The sequence below is a fragment of the Manis javanica genome, chromosome 3 (genome assembly GCF_040802235.1).
Source record: "Manis javanica isolate MJ-LG chromosome 3, MJ_LKY, whole genome shotgun sequence".
NCBI classification, from domain to species: Eukaryota; Metazoa; Chordata; class Mammalia; order Pholidota; family Manidae; genus Manis; species Manis javanica.
In genome coordinates, this window is record NC_133158.1 from 89,389,426 (window position 1) to 89,403,919 (window position 14,494).

Consider the following 14,494-nt stretch of genomic DNA (forward strand, 5'->3'; position numbering starts at 1 on the left):
AAAAAAACACATTTAAGCTTATGGTAACTATACATTGGTTGCTATTAGCTTTAAGTTTTCATTAATGGCTGTAATCAATATTGAGTTTTCTGTGAAGTTTAAAAGTTCCTCATCTTTAAAAGCATTGCTTGTTTACTATATGATTCCATACTGCTTATGAAACAAAGTAGATGAAGCACAAGCCACATTTCACTAGCTCTAGTATCTAAGTATTATAGCCTCAATACTGAAAGCCATTGCATATTGTATTATGGAGCCAAATATCTCAAGAAACTTTGAGGTAGGTGGGCTATGGTTTAAAAATTGAAAATGCCAATATGAAAATAGTTTTGTGCACAAAGGAAATCATGGTAAATATTAATAAGCAGTAAATAGGAAACTGTTATAAAATTAGTAATTTGTAGTCTTCCATTCTTCTGGCATCATATCAGAATTCATATAAAACTAGGTACCCTGCTTCTGGAAAATAAGGGGAAAAAATTCCAGTAACTAATTTCTCCCTTACTTCCCAATTTAGTAAATAAGAGTTGGAAGGCATTTTGATACCACCTAATCCAAGTAATAGATTTCAAATAAATTTTGAAATAGATTTCAAATAATAAGTTTCAAAAAGGTAAAATTATGCAAAGTTATGTGATTTGGTAAATGGTAGATTAAAGGCAGAAAATCAAAATTATCTGACTTGGTCTAATATGTTTCTCCTTACTTTTACTATCTGTATATATTCTAAAGCTTTTGGTTTAGGGCAAAATTTCAGATTAAATACAGGACTTTTGTTTTCTTGAAGATGATATCCAATACAGAAGAATAAAGAATCCAGGAATTCAATGCCCTTTAGATGATTCTATTATGCAAACAAAAACTAATGTCGACCACAGTGGTACAAGGTGGTGTCATGCTGTGCCATGTCAATCCTTGTAGCCTAGAAAACAATTTCATTTCTTAAGGCTCAAAATCATTCTCCAATTATTTACAACTTCCATTTCCCCCATTTATGTTTTGCTAAGACAGAGTTTATTCCAGATTCCTAGGGCATAATTCAGATCACACTGAATTGCAAGTTTTGTGAATGAGGCCCAGAAATAATTACTTTAAACAAGCACACTAGATGATTTTATAGAAGAATAAAACTTGAGAATGATTAACTTAGTGATTGATATGGATAAGAGGCAACACGGAGAAAAGTACAAAAAGAAAAGCCATTCAATTTGAAGATTATCCTCCTTATTGGTATATCAATTTAACAGCAGATAATGAAGAGCTCATGAAGAGTAGGGGAGATCATTACTATGAGAGAAAATTTGCCAATTTCAGATGTACATAAGATTAAAGGCATGCATACCAAAACCCATTAAAATCCAACTGGGACTCCATACAAAGATACTGCCATGCTGTTAGCATTTTCAAAATCTTTTCTATCACACCAAACGTAAAAGATAAAACTAAAACCAGAAAAAAATAAGTTGGTAGTCCAAATTCTCTGGACATTTAAAAAAAAGAGTAAAATGAGATGAATATGAAGAACACATTAATTATCTAGTACAAGTCATGTATATTAGTAAATACAACATATTGTGATACAGTGGAGTAGAAGAATAAATTCACTGAAATGTTTAGAGATCACATGAGCCCTGGGCCTGGGAATAGTTCATATCTAAATCTGACAAGAGTATTGTGCTATTTCTTAGTATAAAATGTATATAAAATTATTTTTCCAAAGCAAAACAAAATTTAATTCACTTTACTACTATTTTGATACATTGATATTCTGGCATGTTAAATATAGATAAATTAACACTGAGCTCAAACTTATAAATCAAATACTTATTTACCTGGTATCTAAGAATGAACACCTAGAAATGTTTATTAAGAATTTGTCTTACATAAAACAAATCTAATTAGACAGATGTCAAACAATGCACACTAATCTATCTCTTCTTGGATCTATCAAACTAACAGCAGCACTGAGTTTACTGCATAATCTCTGAAATTTGCGGAGCCTTTAGAGATCATGTAGCCCAACCACCCAATTTATTACAAATGTAGACAGTAAGGTTAAGACTTTAAATGACTGTAGAATTCTGAAATTAGGTCTGTGCGTTAAGTTCCATCACTTGTCTAACACACATGCTTAAAAAACGCTAGTCCTGCACAGTATGCACAAGGAAATTGGAGGAAAGAAGACTCAGTCAGTGGTTGAATAATTTCAGAAAACTGAATTAAACAAATTTAAGCAAGTTTCTTTAGGAGGAGTTTTCAAACAAATTTTTTGGGTCAGAAAAGCTTTAAATAATAAGTATACATTAAAATGCATGTGGAGGAAATACACTTTTTTGAGTTTGTTTTTTCTAGTTACATCATAAGCTCCTTTTAAGTGAGGACTATTATTTCCCCATAAAACCTAGTAATGTGCTTCATAAACATTTAAGGATCATTTATATGTCATTAAGCATGTATGCAGTCATACAGATGAAACAGATCCAGCAGTTTAAAAAGTAAAGGAATAAAAAAGTCACATAGTTTGTCAGTGTGCTATGCAAATAATATGACCCTTCCAAGTGAACCTAGGAATGTGACACTCTAGCTCCAAATAATTGGACCACACCATGAGATATACACTTCAGAAGCCCTACTTGATACTGTTTTCCCTTAATATATGGAACTCCACTGATGTTCTTTTTGAATGACTGCAGGAGCCAAATTTTGATGTGTATGCACATCACAGGACTTTGACAAGAGAATAATGGGGTAAAACTCCATCTTTCCTGTCTTTCTATTAAGAAATACAGTATTTTAAACAATTATTTTGAAAATCACATGTAATTAATAAAGATTCAATACCCATCCATCAGGTATGAGTTTCTATAGTATACGTATTATCCATTAAGAAAGGATAAGTATATTTCAAACAAATTCCAAAGAAAGGAGTATCAGATATTGTTGTCTGGTAAGTTAAGAATTCAGATAAATGGCCTGTAAAGGCTAACACGTAGTAAGGCTTGATTTATGTTGGAAGGAAAACTACTTTTAAAAACTCTCTCCTCAGTTTATTTATTCTTAATAGTGAACAAATAGCTATTATGCATTCAGAATAACACATTTGATAAAGTAGTTAATGTGGCATTCTCACCTTTTACCACTAGGGATAGTCTTATCACTTAAATTTATCTTTGAGCAAAAGTACAAAGTTCTGAAAGTCAAACTGTAATTCCCTAGAAGAAAAATCAGTGTTTACATGTAAAATATGGATTTTATAATAAAATTAATCAATATTTGATGAACTTTATTATTTTAAATTTATCCAGATGAAATGGGAAAATACTATCATTTTAAACAAAGCTGACTCATATTCAAAAATAAAATGTTCTTTCACGTGTTTTTTTTTAATTTTCCCAGCAATAAACCTTAGCAATGTTGATCATCACCACCCCTCATTTCTCCCATATATATGTAGCTATGTGGTTATGTGTGTCTGTATGCATGTATATAAATGCATATGTGAGTATATATTTATAAAATGGTTGTCCAGAAGAGAGGGAAAAATTTATTGCCTTGGAAGAACAATATAATTACCTAAACAGAGTTCTTAAGAGTTAACTTAATGTCTTGAACTCATTAAAAATTACTTCTTAGGTAATTATTACTGTATAAATATAATGATTAGAAAAGTCCCTGGAAGAAACTTATTTATCAGAGTTTTTAAATACATACACATATTTTTGTTTGTTTTTTTTCCTGTAGGAACTGGGGAGAAAAAAATTACACGCATACTCTAGTACTCACTGTTCTACATTGTATCAACTCAGTTGAGAAGTGAGTAAATGTAGGACTTTATTTTAACAAACTTGGTGGACATCACATCTGCTTCATTATACTTTAATTTTATTTTAAATGGAAACCTATTAGGCCAGTATACAAATGAGGATATCACTTACAGATCCATCCTGGGGAGCTGCCCTGGAAGCACTGCCCCTCCCACCTAGCTTTGTCGGTTTTCTTACCTTCAATCTTTACCTGTCAGCCTTACTGTAGAAAGGGGCTTGCTACCATCCTCTCCCAGTCATCATCTCCTCTCTGAGCCCTCACACTCTCCCAAGGAAAGTCAACAAAACCAGTTTCTGAAAATCCTGTCTACATTTTAAAATAACAACATTTTCACTTTCATAAAGCTAGATTATAAAGGATATAGGACTTGGCATAGGACTTATTGCAGGATTTTTCACTTAATAAAATTGGTAATGGTCGTAACAGCAACAGTTTTGCCCTAGTGCTTGGAGACACTATTTTATGTAAAAAATTTCTTCCAAATGTGATTCTTTGTTTTCATCAATAGCTTACTAACTTCACATTAACATCTTTATTTCCCCTCTTAATTGCTAATAAGTGTTGATAAGTGAATTCATAATGGGACCATAATAAAATTTAGCAGTCCATGTGAAGATACATTTGTTTCCATGGATGTGTTTTAACGTGGTCATCTGGCTTTTCATGAAAGTAAAAGACCCTCTGCCAGTAGCAGTGAAGTTGATGGCTACTCTGATAGAAATATATAGCTATTATTTATACTGTAGTAATTCTGGACCTTTGAGTTTTGTCTGGAGGCATCCAGTAATTTAGAAAATTTTAAATTAAAAGAGTAAGTAGATATTATGGAAAGAGGGAAGAATATTACAGCAAGAAGAGAAAGTTTGTGCAAAGTCCTGGAGTAACAAAAGGCATGTAGTTTACATAAAACAAGAAAATAAAACTTGACACAACTGTAGATTTCAAGGAGAAGAGTGAAAAGATAAATTTGAAGCAGGAAGGAAACATCAGAACAGGCACAATTTGTAAAGTCTGGATTAATTGTAAAGACAAAAGGAAACCTTTGAAGAGTTTTAAACAGTGGAGTGACATGAGAAATGTATCTATATGGAGAATACATTTTAGGGGACAGCTGTGGAAAAGATGGGATTTTGAATCAAGGAAATCAAACTGTTGCAATAATCTGTGCAAGAGGTAAGAGGACATCACATAAGAAAAAAAAAGTTGAGTTATAAAATTAAAATCCTAAACTAATTGGGCTACAGTGATGTGCAATCTGAAGCTCTGTCCACATCACCTCCATATTTAAGGCCGTGATTCATCCACTTGTTCATTCATCCATGTTTATTGGGCATCTATTTTATTTATTGGATATTTATTCATTGGACATTTATCAGACCTGTTAGTGGCCATGGATTAATAGCAATGCTAGATAATAAGGGATTTGGTAATGAACATCATAAATATGTGTGTGTGTATATATATATATAAAACTTTAAAATTCAGAAATTTAAAGAGGAGGCACATTTTTAAGAAGAATCAAAGTTATAAATTGTGATTATTTACAACAGAAATAATAATTTTAATCAAACTGTGATGTGATCTGTTTGGGAACATGAAGGTGTAAACACACCAGGATTAAAAAAGAGATGGATTAGGTGTCAAGAGCCAAAGTGACAGCAGTGGAGATAGGAAAAGGGGGACAAATTTGAGATTTATTGAAGAATGATAAAAATTGAAAATAGTTTGGATGTAAGAACAAGAGAAGGAAAATTAAAGGATGATAACCAGGACTCTGGCCTGGAAATGAGACCATGCCATTTACTGAGATGGAATAATTTATGCTTAAAGTTGCATCCACTATTGAGCTTTGGACATGGCAACATCGTGAGACACAACAGTGGAGCTAAACTTGGTAGTTGACCTAGTTTACAGATGCTTCAATTATATCAGGCAATTAATAACCATCAAATCCATCACAAAACAACAAATTACAGAAAGGGCAAACATTTTGCTGTCTATAAAAATGTCAGCAATTTTGGTTAAGTCTTTTTTTTAAGTAAAAAAGTATCCACACATCCTGATTATGTTAAAATGAAAAAAGATCAAAGCAACAATTCATGAAAACTAGAAATAAACATTCAAAGTAAAGCAAGAGTGAAAGAAATAATGTAGTAGAGGACAATTCTCAGTGTTTATTTTTTCTGTAACTGACTCCATGATAGAGTTGACATAATGTAATATTAGACAAGAGAATATGTAAAATAATTATCATATTCACTAATAAAGGAAGAATTTCCTCTTTGGCCACAAATTCTACTGTATATCAGTTTAACTAACATTGTTAATGACTTAAATTTTTATGTATCTATTTCCAGCAACTCATAAAAGTACTATTCTTCTTACATAGAAGAGGTCACATAATCTGCTTACTGAAAATGTATTGAGAAGAAATATTACATTTATCATAGGTTTTATACAAGAAGTTATGTAAACTTAAGGATTTTGTTTTGATATTTATTATACCTCGCCATCTTTCAACTTTCACCAAAACACAAAAGTATTCTAAAGCATAGGGCACATCATTTGCATTATTTAAGAGTGGCTACTTTATAAAATTACAAATAAAATAGCAAAATAAGTCACATCTAATAAGTATACCACATAATGAAAATAAAAACAATTTATTTCAAATGTTAAGTCAGTAAATTTAATTAAAATCATGTCAGATTTTTAAAATCTAGTCACATAGTTTTCAAGGATGAAGAGACACATTAACTTTTTGAATTAATGGTTAAGTATTGTTCCTCACACTCACTAGATATAACCTGGTGGTTGAAGCAAAGACTTCATCAAGTAAAAGATTATGAAATACATTATAAGGCTATATACAAATCAGAGAAATGTTGATATGATACATTTCATATTATTTAGATATTTCTAGAATATTGCTTCATTTTAAAAGAATTTTCAGCAAATATTTGTCAATTTATATCAATGAAATATAAAAAATATATTTAGTTCAATAGATTTATAATAAGCTTTTAGCACATAAATACAAAAGCAATTTAATGTTTATACTTTGAGTATCATGTTCTAAGTTATATTTCACTCTCAATATCTTCAGACTATTGAGAAAGATTTGAAATGATTTCTGTGTGACAACTCTTACCCAGGTGTGTTTGCTATAATGTTATAAGAGTTCTTCACAAATTTTGTATATCAGTTAGCTGCCCCTGAAGATCATTCCAAATTTGTACACACAGAATTTTCAGCCACAGATACTCATGGTCATTGATTATCTTTGACAAGTCATTGAGCTTTGACTATTTCTCATGCTCCTCTGTTTCTCTAATAATAAATCCTCTCTCTCACTCATTGATGCCTTTAGACTGGTGTTTTAAAATTTAATGTGTATAAGAATAACCTACAAATTTAACAGAGCTGTTGTTTGATTGGGTTGGTATTGTATTCATGCATCCTGCATTTTGACAAGCACCCTATGTTAATCTACTTCTGGTGATGCTCATTCATACTTTAGAGATACTGCCCCACAATGCTTTAAGTGTGGAGCAAATAGAAACAGCATTCCTCAGATGGAGAGTACAAACTTACCAAAGTTGAAGGCAAATATTGAAGAAATCAAATGTGCTAATAGACTAACAAACACTGTTTTCAGACAAGTCCACTATTAACTTATGACACTGACATTCCATACTTAAGCAAAAATAGGAACTAAACAAACAAACAAAAAGAAACAAAAATCATTTCCATAAGAATTCACTTCTATAAGCGATCATGGTCAATTTCAATTCTTAGATCTTATCTAACATTGTATACAAAACCAGACTGAGAAACAAGTTTGAATTTATAGGGATGTCTGTTTGAATTATATAGGCATCTTACAATTAGCTCACATAAACTGAACATATCCATTGTGACCATTTTTGATAGTCACATAGATTATTTGGTAGAATAAAAAGTAAATTGAGAAAGTTTTCAAATGAAGCAAAAAATATACACAAATTCAGACACCCAAAATATGGCAGCTATTTTATATATGAACCTAAAAGATACAAGTTCTTCTTGTATTCCATTTAAATATCAATTCAATATATGTCTGGGGGAAAATTGAGATAAACTAAAAGAAGGTTAAAATGTTAGCATTTAGCAATGCTGAATCTGTTCACAGAACTAAAATATACTGATAAACAACAGTTAACACAAAAATCCAGAGAAACTTCCTGTTTCAGCCAATAGAGATGTGGAAGGAAAGAGAAATTCAATTTGTTTGGCACATCAACATTTCAAAGCAGAAAAAAGAACATTTTTCAGTATATGAAGATAAACATGGTACAAATAGAAAAGAACTGTGGGCAAGAACAACTCATGCTGTCCTATTTTACTCTGTTTTATTTAAGGGATTAAAAATTCAAACCCAAAACTTGTTTTCAGTACAGACAGTCTGAAAGCCTGAAAGTAAATAAGTGTATCCTAATTAAGACAAAACACATTCTAGTTAAAGGATGGAAATACTACTGTTCGATCTTTAGACCTTAAATAATATTTTCTAATAATGAGAATAGAAACCCCTCTGACCAGGTCTAATCCTCTGATATGAACTTAATTATAATTTATTGAAAATTATTTATGTGAGTCAAAAGCTCAGTTGATAATGAACTTTTGGACTAAATTGCTGAACTTGACACAATCTGGTAGAAAACAGGCACTGGGGAAAGAATTTAAATGACTTGGATGTGAGGATTTTTTAAACACTCAGATTACTTCATTGTAGTTCTGTTGCAAAATATTCAAGAAAGAAAAATGAGATGATTTTCAGGGCAATCAAAACTGGTCTTTAGTTTCTGGAGGAGAGAATAGAATGCCAAAATTTACTAAAACTAATTTTTTAACATAAAAAGTCTTGCTTGGAGAACTAACCATATTGCCAGGGTCCAAGAGTATGTATCATCATCAGAATTTTTCAGAATATAAACACTCTCCATTAGGCAAAGGATTGTCTAAATATTGCTGAGTGAAGTTTCAATTAATACATAAAATATTCTGAAACAAAATTCTAATGTTTCAAGTAGTCTAGAACTCTATAGTATAAATCATTGTTTAAAGCCAACAAATTCCCATCTAGTAACAAGTTTCCTTTGTTGTCTTATACATCTCCCATGCTTACTTAATATATTTGATAATTACTCTAGGATAAAAATGCTATGGAAGCACACATTTCATGTCAGTTGAGAGTATCAATTAAAATACTTTCTAGTCATGAAATTGTTAGCAGAGAGAATAATTATCTGTCAGTTTCATCTCTGAATAGACAAATAAGTGTAGTATAGTGCCATTCTTTCATTATGAAAAAAGATTATGTCAAATCAGTGTGTCTTATTATTTAATGATGCATAGTATGCCCTCATAAGGTAATTAAATTCTGACTATGTGAGCCTTAGCTATAATCTCCAAATCCTTTTTCTCCTCTTCCTACTTACTGATTCAAATAAATACCTGTATGCAATTGTTTTCAGGAGCCTCTTTCCTAATTAGGACCACTTATTCTGCTGTTACTCTTCTGACTCTGATGCTAATATCATATGTGCTGGTACAAATAAATGATGGTGTCAGACAAACCTCATTAATGATGCCCCAAAAAAGTAGTTTTTAGATCTTTGTAAGCCTTGCATATTTTTAAATTTTGCTAACTATAAAAAAAGTTTTTCACACTAAAATATACTTGGTGTTTACCCCCAGTTTTAAAATTTCTACAGGTCGTACTCCAAAGAATTTTATAATTAATGGCTTCCAGAAGTTTTCATTTCCTAGATACGTGTGTTCCAGATGGTTTTAGGACTTGGGCCACTATACTGTGTGTAAGGCAAGTGGCACCAGTCCATATAATTTCTGTGCTTGGGCTAGGAAGCGGAATTAATCAAGTTGGAAAAGTATATAGAATTTATAGACAGAGTTGTCAGAACAGAATGGTAGGTAGCAAGACCTTCACTCAGGAGTAGACAAAAAATGCCCATTTTAATCTACCTGGTCCACAGGCTTCTGATCCATTATAGAATAATCATCGGCCAATAAACCAATATTTACTGAACACCATGATATACAATAATGATATAAAAGGGATAAGACACAGTTTCTGCTGTCAAATAGGCATTAACAGCAAATAAAATAAAAGAGTGAGTTCTTTAGCAGAAATATGTAGATTGGTAAGGATATTAGAAAAATTAGAGAACTTGGCTGCTATTTATGTTTGGCTTCCTTATGCAATCTACATAAGGAGGTGATGCTATCCAGTAGCATAGCATTTTTTCCTCTAAAAATAATAGCTCCACATGTGTGCACTCAACAAATGGTTACAAAAATAGGTGAAATACCTCAATTACCCTAAGAGAAATAAAGTTAATTAAAAAAAAGAATTATTCCAAATTAAACAGCTATTAACTAAGACTACCTTATAATTTTGCTTTATTTAACAAAATAATATTTTTTGTGGTAAAATCTTTAATTTATCAAAAAAGATTTTTTTGTGGTAAAAATCTAAAATGAACAAATTTAGGTAAAAGAAATTACCATTTCCAACTTTATCATATCTGTGTATTGGTGATCCTAGAAGATTAATAACTAATATCTATAAGCCTCACTCAACTCTTTCGTGTTTGAAGTGAAGTAATTTTTTTATTTTTGCTTGCAAAGATACGACTAGAATAACTTCTGGTATGGCTGTTATATAAGATACGTTTACAGGATGTCAAACTTATCCAGATGGAAATAGAAAAAAAAGCTATAATTTATCAGAAATTTTTTGTATGCTGTACTAACTATAACTATCTAGAAACATGTGGATATCTGGCATCATGTAGCTAAAACCCTTGAGACAGTCAGTAAACTAGTCACTGACCTTTCTGTTAACTGAGATTCATGGACATGAGGATCATCTTTTAGATCTTACAAAAAGGATTACCTTTTTCTGCTGTCATCAGAAGTTTTTGACCTTTCTGTTTCTTCCCTCAAGAAACAGCTCCAGCATTCCAATTTTATCTTTACATTTTCAGTGTACAAGCCACGAAACTCCTTTAAAAAAAAATATTGAAACATCGTTCCCTTTACTGATTTGCAACATTTGCACTTTTGTGATTCTGAGAAAACCATACACAGACATTTAGTGTCATCAAATGCAAATGCAAATTCGCTAAAAAAGCAAATACTCACACGGGATAAAAACTATTAATAGAGATCTGAGTTTGGATATGATCTGATAAAATGGAGATTCAAACTATTTTAATAAATCTCATCCTTTCATGTTTTCATATGTCATCAGGGGAAAATAAATGCATATTTTCTTAAAAAAGTAAATATCATCTGATGGACTGCACCAGACAGCAAACACATAGTCCTTTGTTCTGGAAAGACTCGGACACGGGGAAGAGAGGACAAAAGAGGCATGAAATTCATTCTGTGAGGACTTCTGTTGGCTTCCTTTTGGATTTCTCACCAGAGTCTTTAGTGAAATACAGAGTATGTTTTGCCTGCTGAAGAAAATAATAAAAATAAAAAGACAACTATTTTTTCTCTATGACCTACCTCTGGGACAGAAGGCCAAATTTTGGAGAATTTTTAATATGTCTAGGATTCCATCTTAATATTTTTCCTCATTGTTTTAAAAGTTTCGTTAAAATTTGTTATAGACAATAGAGTCCTCTTTTTATGTTCAAGTGTTCTGTATGACAAGAAAGAATATTTTTGCCCTTGACATCTTTGTGATTTATCAGTAAAGTCCAAGTCTAGACTGTTCCCACTGTGATGATGTTCAACAACTGATGTGTGTGATGTGCAATTCTTAATACTTGCTGCCAATCACCATGCCCACCCTGATATCCTACCCATGAACAACTGTATTTTTAAATCTTCCCAGATAATTGTGATTTGTTTTTCATAGTCATACTGAAAAAAAAGCAAGAAATAGAAGAGATAACTGGCATGATATTGGTAGGGGAATTAATTGCTGGTCCACTGAATATGAACAGGGCCCCACTTCTGATGCACAACCCATCTGCTCTGTCAGTTTGTTTCAAGACTATAACTCTATGAAGAGTTCTGGAGAGTACAGGGAAGAACGAAATGGTTAATGGGAGTAAAGAAGCAAACACTTGTGAAGAAAATATTAATTGAGAGACAATATGCCACAAAGTAATGTCTCCTCTACTACTAGTAAATAGTCTCCCAAAAATTTTTAAAAACCTTAAGAATAACAAGAGAAAACCATTATTGAAAGATACACCTAAATTTGGCATAGATTAATCTTTCAAATACAGGTTTGTTTAATTAAAATAAAATGTGAGCTACAAATGCAAGACACATATATAATTTTAAATTTTCTAGTAGTCACAATTTAAAAATGAAAAAGAACACAGGTAAAATTTTATTAACACATGTAATGCAAACTATTAAAATATTATCATTTCACCATGTAATCAATAAAAAGGTTATGAGTAATAATATATTTTGTATTCTTTATAGTTTGTATTGTCTTTAAAATCTAAATCTAGACACGGCTGAACCGCTCACGTAGACAGCGGCCACTGTATTGGACGTTCCCAGATTAATATGTTCCTATCCTGAAGCTCTTTTGTTTTGTCCTAAAAAACCTGTACAGAAGTAAGAACTGGATAATGAAGGACCTTAAGATTAGGTGCCATTCATATGTCTTAACATGAACAAAGGATGTTCACCCCTTAAAAGTCAAAAACAAACAAAATTTTCTTTAGCTTAAGGAAAATTTTAGTGTAAGCATTTCAGATATTCAAAGGGAAAAATAAAAAGAACCAAACTTTGGTACACATGAAGAAAAACTTCTAAAGATTTTTTGGCTGCAAAATGGTTTTAAAACGAAAGCATGGATCATGTAATTAGCACTGACTTGCAACTGAAGAAAAGCCTAAGGAAGTCAGAAAGCATATCAGCTCAGCAGACCAATCACAGAAAGAGCCAGGACTTTCATATCATGCAGCTTATTTTAAACCAATGACTGAAAATCTGCAAGAGTTAAAAACAGCAGGGCATGTAATAATTGGGTACTTCATTGCATTCTAATGACTCAGTCACATAGGTAAAAGTATTTAATGTGGGTAGAAATATGATCTACCATTATAGGTTTATTTTTCTAATGGGCTATTTCTTTCCATGGGAACCTAAATTCAATGCAAACACCATTCTGATTCCATGAAATAACATGTATCATTCTAGGATAGTCAGACACATAAATTTTTGAAAGTTTGTTTTACATGCCTTTATTTTGCTTGTTATATTTTATCCATGATATTTAGGATCCAAAAAAAAAAATGACAAAGGGGAAAAAATACCAGGAGACATTTTTTAAAATGTAGATTCTCTGGAGGTAGAGAAAAACATTATTATTATTTTCTTACTGTTGTCTTGAATTTCCCAGAACTATATGCTGTTAAGATACCTGACAGGAGACTTTAGAGTAAAATATCATTAATTGGATCTTAAGGAGCGAGTAAAGGATACATTTGATTAAGAACTGTTTTTCCTAAGGGTATGATTCTTTCATATTCAAAATAATGTATGTAGAAGGAGAAAACAGTATTTTAAAAGCAGTTACAGAGTCCAAAAATCCTTACCCAAGTTTAGATGATATGCATAGGAGTGGGAAAAGTAAGATTTGTAACATAATAAATACATTCCTAATGTTATATTATTGATTGAAATGGAATGAGAGAGTCCCTGATGGTAAAGGTAAACTACGGAGCCCACCTTTTTCATTCTTAACATCTTTTTAACATCTTAATGTTACCCATTCTGGCCTTATCTAGGTCAAGAATTGACACTTATATGCCAAGTATATATCAAATAAGCTTTTATACCTAGATGGCAGACTATATAGTTATATATACATACACACACACACACACACACACATATATATATATATATATAATTTACATAAAAATTTCAGAGATACAGAAAAATGCAGGTCTATAATCAACCAAATACAGCATTCTCATAGTGCTATTTCAAACACAAAAACTACAACTGGGAAAATATGTGCATAAACATCTTTCTAAAAAATTATTTAGGACATATGCAGTTAGTTGGATTCTACTGAATAGCATGTGTTTGAGGAAGGGGTAGGGGAGCTTTTGTTTGCTGCCAACATTGCTACACACTTCCCCATAATCAAATATGCCTTTGTTCTTACAGATTATGTTTTTCAGACTGTAATGTGATGTGCCCTTGTTCAGGCTTTTACTGGAAAATTACCCACTGCACCTGTGCAAAAACCTCTTACCCATATGCCTTAAAGTCTACACATCTATAAGAAACCTTCATTGTTATGTATTCAAGCACCCAGGCACCTAGTTATCGAGTCACTATATGTCATAGGTCAAGAAATTGTTGAGTTTCAGAAAAGTTCAGCGATTTATGCCATTAACTGAGAGGAAAAATAACTATGAAGAGCAAAGGGCTTTGCATTTTTCAATCTGTAGTCACTGTTCTAAAGAAAGAACATGGCCTTTTAGAACTGTGAAATAACTTCGTCCTTCATAAAGAGTTGCATTATGTCCATGTATTGCAAAATAATGTGTCCTATGCATTGAGATACAGCAAGAATCTCAACTACTTCGTAAAGTGTACATGAAGTTTAATTTAT

General features: G+C 31.7%; 1 protein-coding gene across 5 annotated transcripts in view; it reads right to left on the reverse strand.

The window, feature by feature from the left end:
- CADM2 (cell adhesion molecule 2) overlaps nucleotides 1-14,494 on the reverse strand; it is a 1,133,262-nt gene that overhangs the window by 974,400 nt on the left and 144,368 nt on the right. The window lies entirely within an intron of this gene.